Genomic DNA, 6634 nt, shown 5'->3' with positions numbered 1-6634 from the left:
TCCTTCTCACCCCCTTCTTTTTTTTCATTTCATTCCTCCTTCACCCTACTTTCTCAACACCACCACCATCACCACCACCTAACAACAACAACCCCCATTGCCGTCGCTACCACCAACACCAAACGCCACTGTCGCACCACCACCACCTTACCACCGCCACTGCCGCCACCACCATCGTCGTTGTAACCACCGAAAACATTGTCACCGCCGCCCCTGACCATCACCGCCACCCTACCATTGCTATAACTACCAATGCTACCACAGCTTGACCACTGCCACCCTCACCACCATCGTCGCCACTGCCACCACCATTTTCGTCGCTGGAGCTAACACCATCACCACCATCGCCATTGCAGGTTTTTTTTGGTAAAAAAAATTATTTTGAGATATGAATGTTTTTATTATTTATATTTCGTTCATACAATTTTTTAGAATACCAAACAATATAAAGTAATAATTCATTTCATTCCCATAGGTTAATCAAGCAAGACAAATAAATGAAATGATCCATTTCATTACCTTGTCCATTACATTCTCCCCTTCATTTCATTACCTCCAACCAAATATACTGTGACAATCGTCAATTTCAGGTTAACTCCGTTAACTCAACTCCGTCAATTCAAACTTAAGATCACTGAATCTATAACGCACACCTCATTACATTTAAACTAGGGTTTAAATGACGCTTAACACTTACTACATGTGTAGTCTTTCGGGAATTGCACCGAAACGCAAACGAGTTGACACAAACGATTGGTGAATAAACGAAAAACGTCAAAACAGTAATTATGTGATAATTATGTGTTAGACTTATGTGTTGTGTGATAACATCGTTATAAACACTAACTCAAGATGTAAATAAGTTAGTTTAAGCTAGATAAGTAATACTTGGAAGTGGAGGGGCCAAAGTGTAACATAGATTATTATAAATAATAATAATAATAAACCCTAACTTATTATTCTTCTTCCCACACAAATCCCGATCGGAACTCCTCTCTCACTTCTCCCTTGGCTGCCGCCACCTATATACACACATACAATCAAGTTCTCAAGTCTTTGATCGAAGATTAAGGTGCTAGGAAGGTATAAACGACTATCCTATGCATCCTTTATACTTAATTTTGATGTTTAATGGGTTAATTGAAAACCCTAAGAGCCGATTTTTATGTGTGTATGTAGTTTATATGATTGTTGTTGATTTGATGATGATATGATAACTAGAATGGATATTGTTACATGTTAATTGCTTGTGTCTTTGATTTGAGTTCAAACAAAAACCCTAATCATGTATATAATGTGTAATTGATGTGCATGGATAGTGATTATGGAGTCTAGAGTGTTATATGAATGCATGATGGTCCATAGATAGTTAAATTGTTGAGTTTGGATGCTAACAGTTTCTGGACAGATTGTGTTGTTGATGTTTGATTGACTGTAACGGGGTGTAAATGTGAGAATTGGTTGAGATTATTGATACTACAGTGAACTAGGTTGAGTCTAGTTTCTAAAGAATATAAATTTGCAATTTTTGGACGTGTAAAAGTTAACTTTTATGATTTTACAAAAACGTTGTTCAAAGCTGAGTTGTTAGACCTGCTGTTTGGTTGTTTTGTAAATGTTATATCTCATGAACTACGAGACCAATTGGGTTGGTTCCACTTCTGGAAGTTGACTTATTGAGTTAGGAACCTAACCCAAGTGGTCTTGCATTTATTGGATTTTTCGTTTAACGGGAATTTCAAATAACATTCTGTTGCGCATGAATTTGACTGTTATGAGTTTACTGTAATGATTTGATGATTGTGAGAAACCTATGTGGAATAAAAATATAAATAAAATATGCTCTGGAAACCTAAGACATATATGCTTTTGTGATGATTTTTGGTAAATTAATTGTGATGCTATGATTGGTGAGATAGTACAATCTTTCAAGTAGAATTTCTGTTTCGGTGAAACTAGCTGCTGAGTTTTGTGAAAATGCATGAAACATGATACTTGCTATATAATTGTTATGTTTTGACCAAATTGCCCTTGCGGGGAATAATTGCTAATTGATTGTCATGATTTGACCAAATTGCCCTCATGGGGAATAATGGCTAGTTAATTGTTATGTGTTGACCAAATTGCCCTTACGGGGAGTAATTGTTAGTGATGTACTTTATGAATACATGACACGTAAATAATTGTTTACACATGTAACGTATCACAAATACATTTGTTAAAGTCACACACAATTCACAAACGAAACACGAAACATGTTATGTGCATAGGTATTATGTGCCGGGTCTAGAGACTCGATAATATTCCGACACTTAGAAAAAATCTCTTTGTTGTTTTAGAACGTTAGAGAGAGTTTTTCTGTGACGCGCATCTTGGTGAATTATTTTGGGAATACTTCGCAAACAGTGAGTTTCACTTTCCCCTTTTAAACTTTTTAAACGCTTTTCACTTGGGGGAGATAACATACTCCGAAACGCATTTAAGATTTTGTTAATATAGATTATATATCACTTGTAAAGACTAAGTGGCAAACGCAATAACTAAAGTCCTTCATTCACATCGAACCGTTTAATATTGGATAATAGCGAGTCATTGTTGAGTAGTACTACTGGGTTTGACAAACCCCACCCAACGCTAAACTCGACTGGAGGTCGAGTGGGTGTAATCTTGGCTAAACACATACCATGGTCTGGATGACCTGGTGGCAAGGCAAATGATAAACAGTCAGCTTCGGTGTCGAACACTTAGTGATACTTGTTTTATAGGCTAGCTACCTATAGATATATAATTGACATAACACTATCTGGTAACGCAAAACGCTGTAACGCAAAACGCTGTAACGCAACACGCTGAACGCAAACGCTAAACGCTTTATTTTATATAAACTGTGAACTCACCAACCTTGTGTTGACACTTTTAGTATGTTATTCTCAGGTAGCCGAGGCGGGCGCGCGATTTAGGAACATGCATTGCTTGAAACATTTTAATTATGCAAACTTATTTTTAAACTGTTATCATTGGGTTTTAAGTCGTCCTGCGTGACGTAACATTGTCTGCTATGGTTTTACGCTTCCGCATTTAACTACTCGTAAATGTTTTCATGGTTTTGAAACTTTGTTTTATGGTTTGATTATAACTAATGATTCCGATCCTGTTAGTTCACACCCTCTGACGGTAAAACTCCGTTAGTGGATTTTGAGGGTGTGACATATACCCTAAGTATGTTGTAAGTTCTATCAGTTGTAATTGATTTCCACCTAATCACGTACGCTGTCATTGTCACTATAGCCACCCTGCTAGTTTTTTTATTAAAAATATAGAAAACAACCTATTCTGATACATTTATCTAAAACGACTCATTTCAATTTAAGTCCGTTTTAGCCCGAGTCAAACTAATAATTTTAAAATTGTATCCGTTTGTTAACTCGAATTCATTTTACACACAACCCGTTTTAACTCATAACACAAGCTATCATTTTCCAGGCTTAATATTCCCCTACTCATATTCTTGACATAGAATTTACATAGTTCCACTAAATCAAATTAGTAAATGAATATATTGAGAAAGAACAAACATTATTATATTGCCGTGTTCATACATATCTTATATAGCTCACCTCTTCACTCAAACTCTCTTCCAACCCAACCCAACCCAACCCAACCCAACCCAACCCAACCCCCTTTATTTCTCTCACATATCTTTATTTGATTATTATACCTTCCTTCTTTGTATCATTGTATCTCCGTCTATCAAACTTTCCTCCCTCTATCCGTTTCTCCTTCTTGACGGTAACACCTCTCTCTCTCTCTATGTATAAATATATCTCTATAAATATGTGTGTAGATAAAGATGTACAAGTATATTCTTTTTTCTAGCATGACCTAGATGCCTTTCTTTTGCCTACAACTATAAATATACTCCATGTTTTGATTAATTTCTCCTTAAAACATTCTAGTCTACATATTGTTCTTAATTTCTTATACATTATTATTAGTCTTCATATATATATCTTTTTGGGGAAAGAGGTGAGACATGATTATATAAACTACAAAGAAGTAAAGTCATTTTCGTGATTAAAATTAACATGTTTTATTTTGTGTGACTCCATCTCAGAAGAAGAAAATGGCAGGATATGAGAGAAATGAGGAACATATCTCCATAAATGGTCATAAAAATGAGGTATTGAATATTAACCTCCTCTATTAAAACTTAATTAATAATTTTGACGTGTATTTTTCACAAAATACACGTTATTTTTTAACAAATAAGGCAAAGAGAGAAAAACAATAATTGTTTTTTAACAAAATATGGTTAAGAAAGCGAAAACATACAAAACCATTTAATTGTAAATTGTGCTTTCTAAAACTTTACACTTATTAATAATTGGTGGTTTGAATAACACATGATACATGTTGTAGAAGTTATGTAGTTTGAATTAAAATATATATTGCTGCATTTGACACATATATAATTGTCAAATATAATGGTTAATTAAGATATATATGCAAGTTGAATAATAGATGAGAGTTTTCAATAGTCTAGGATATATATATATATATATATATATATATATATATATATGAATAACACATGATACATGTTGTAGAAGTTATGTAGTTTGAATTAAAATATATATTGCTGCATTTGACACATATATAATTGTCAAATATAATGGTTAATTAAGATATATATGCAAGTTGAATAATAGATGAGAGTTTTCAATAGTCTAGGATATATATATATATATATATATATATATATATATATATATATATATATATATATATATATTTTTTGAAACTTTTAGGAAATCTTATCATTCCACCGTTTGTCAATCTTATCGTTTCAATGTTCATCCGTGTCACATATATGACGTCTAAGAGGTTGCTTGATAAAACCAAATGATTTGATATTCAGTGACGTTTTAAGGAACAAAACGATTTCAAGGGTACGTGTATCGTAGGATATGTAGATATATCTTGTTTTCAGAGTTCAAGTTATTTCTACAATTAGAACCATGTGTATTATCATCTACCATTCATTCTTATTACAGGAAAATAATTCATTACTTTTACTCTCTTCATGTTTAAGTCGAAATCCATAATGAAAAACAATGTATATTTAGAAAAACAAAGTATCAACTAGATTTCTATTTTGTTTGAACCAAAATATCATGTACAAACCTAATGTTTTGTAGGAAGGAAATTGCATTACTATTTTCTAGGGGTCCAAGAACTAAATCAATCACGTGGGAAGTGTCCTACCATAGTGTAGGTGGTCCATAACTATGGTGTTTCTTTTTCATTTTGGCAAATTAGGTTTGAAGGGTAGTATAGTAAATTCATATGTATGAGCTACAAAATATGTTGGTGGGATGTCAAGTGAATCATGTGGATTGGCCTTTGAAAGAAAATGACTTGGTTCCTAAAAACCACACATTAGATTATTTCCTATCAATAACTTACTAGAATGACTTATTTTGGTACATATTTATTTTGATTTGTTAATTAAAAGAGAGAATAAAAAATTTAAATACTTAAAATATTGATAACTCAAGAGGAGGGGGTGTTTAGAGAAAGAAAAGTGCATGTAAATAGTCTGTTCCTAAAGAGTCGTACGTAGAATAGGCACATCAAATATTAAGAAATCTATTACAACATCAGTGATGAAAAATGTAGTTTCGTCCCTGAATAGAATTAGAGCATTAGGTTTAGTTGTTTTTTCTTTAAAATCTCCGTATTCATCGTAGGGAATGGAAATGGGAGAGAAATATGGAGGATTAGCACCAAAGAAAAAGCCTATAATCTCAAAGGCAAGTTAAATACCATTTTAACACTCATATTATTTCAACTAAATTACTTATTTGCCCTTCTTATCAGTAACAATTCAATCAAATTTTGTTGTCACGTTTTGTCTAGGATCACGAACGTGCTTTCTTTGATTCAGCAGATTGGGCCTTATGCAAGGTAGATTTGGGCCAAATTGGCCCACAAATGCATGGAAATGGGCCTTAGTTCAAACTAATGATCTTTTGTCTCATTTGATCAACAGCAAGGTGCAGGAATTAATGAGAAATCGACAACTGCCATTTAGACCTTGCGGCCCAAACTAGAGGTATCTTAAAAGTTTTAGTTTGGTATACCAGTTACATAATCATGTTTCCCGTTTGTCTACCACTTTATTGTAATCGTTTTGAGTTTAATGAAAAATATTTGTTCAAAAAAAAAAACACGTTATGCATCATAGTTAAAGCAATATGTAGAAACACGCTATAGACCATTTTCATGATTGTTTAGCTAAAAACATTGTTGTGTTGAATACAGAGAACACCTCGTCAACACTTGCCCCCGAGACGACCTGCTTGTATATCAGGAGGAAGCAACCATGTGAGTTTCTAAGCATAAAATTATATATCTTAATTATATGTAAATATATTTAATTTACTTTGAATTATTGTTTCCTGAATTTGTTGATATCAGATTCAGTAAGAAGTGTTGAAAGTAAATAAAAGTATGTTGGGAGTTGCTAGCGACCCATAAGTTAAGGATACCACTTTTCTTTCGGTGTTGGACTAATGTGTAACGTACAAGTTTTAATGCATGATATACATGTCAATGCAATATGAATTATGAA

The 6634-nt window shown here is 33.3% G+C and overlaps 2 long non-coding RNA genes across 2 annotated transcripts; both read left to right on the top strand.

Moving 5' to 3' along the window:
- The first annotated feature begins 3651 nt into the window (after window positions 1–3651).
- On the top strand, window positions 3652–5814 carry LOC143542612 (uncharacterized). Its single transcript, XR_013136926.1, has 3 exons — window positions 3652–3789; window positions 4115–4180; window positions 5751–5814. It is a non-coding gene; the product is annotated as an uncharacterized LOC143542612 (long non-coding RNA).
- Window positions 5815–5894: 80 nt separating this feature from the next.
- Window positions 5895–6634, top strand: LOC143542611 (uncharacterized). Its single transcript, XR_013136925.1, has 4 exons — window positions 5895–5967; window positions 6053–6115; window positions 6325–6387; window positions 6481–6634. It is a non-coding gene; the product is annotated as an uncharacterized LOC143542611 (long non-coding RNA).

Source organism: Bidens hawaiensis, unplaced genomic scaffold (assembly GCF_021521415.1).
Source record: "Bidens hawaiensis isolate Kalapana, Puna unplaced genomic scaffold, B.hawaiensis_p1.1 tig00012940_1, whole genome shotgun sequence".
NCBI classification, from domain to species: Eukaryota; Viridiplantae; Streptophyta; class Magnoliopsida; order Asterales; family Asteraceae; genus Bidens; species Bidens hawaiensis.
This window is presented reverse-complemented; position numbering and strand designations above follow the sequence as displayed.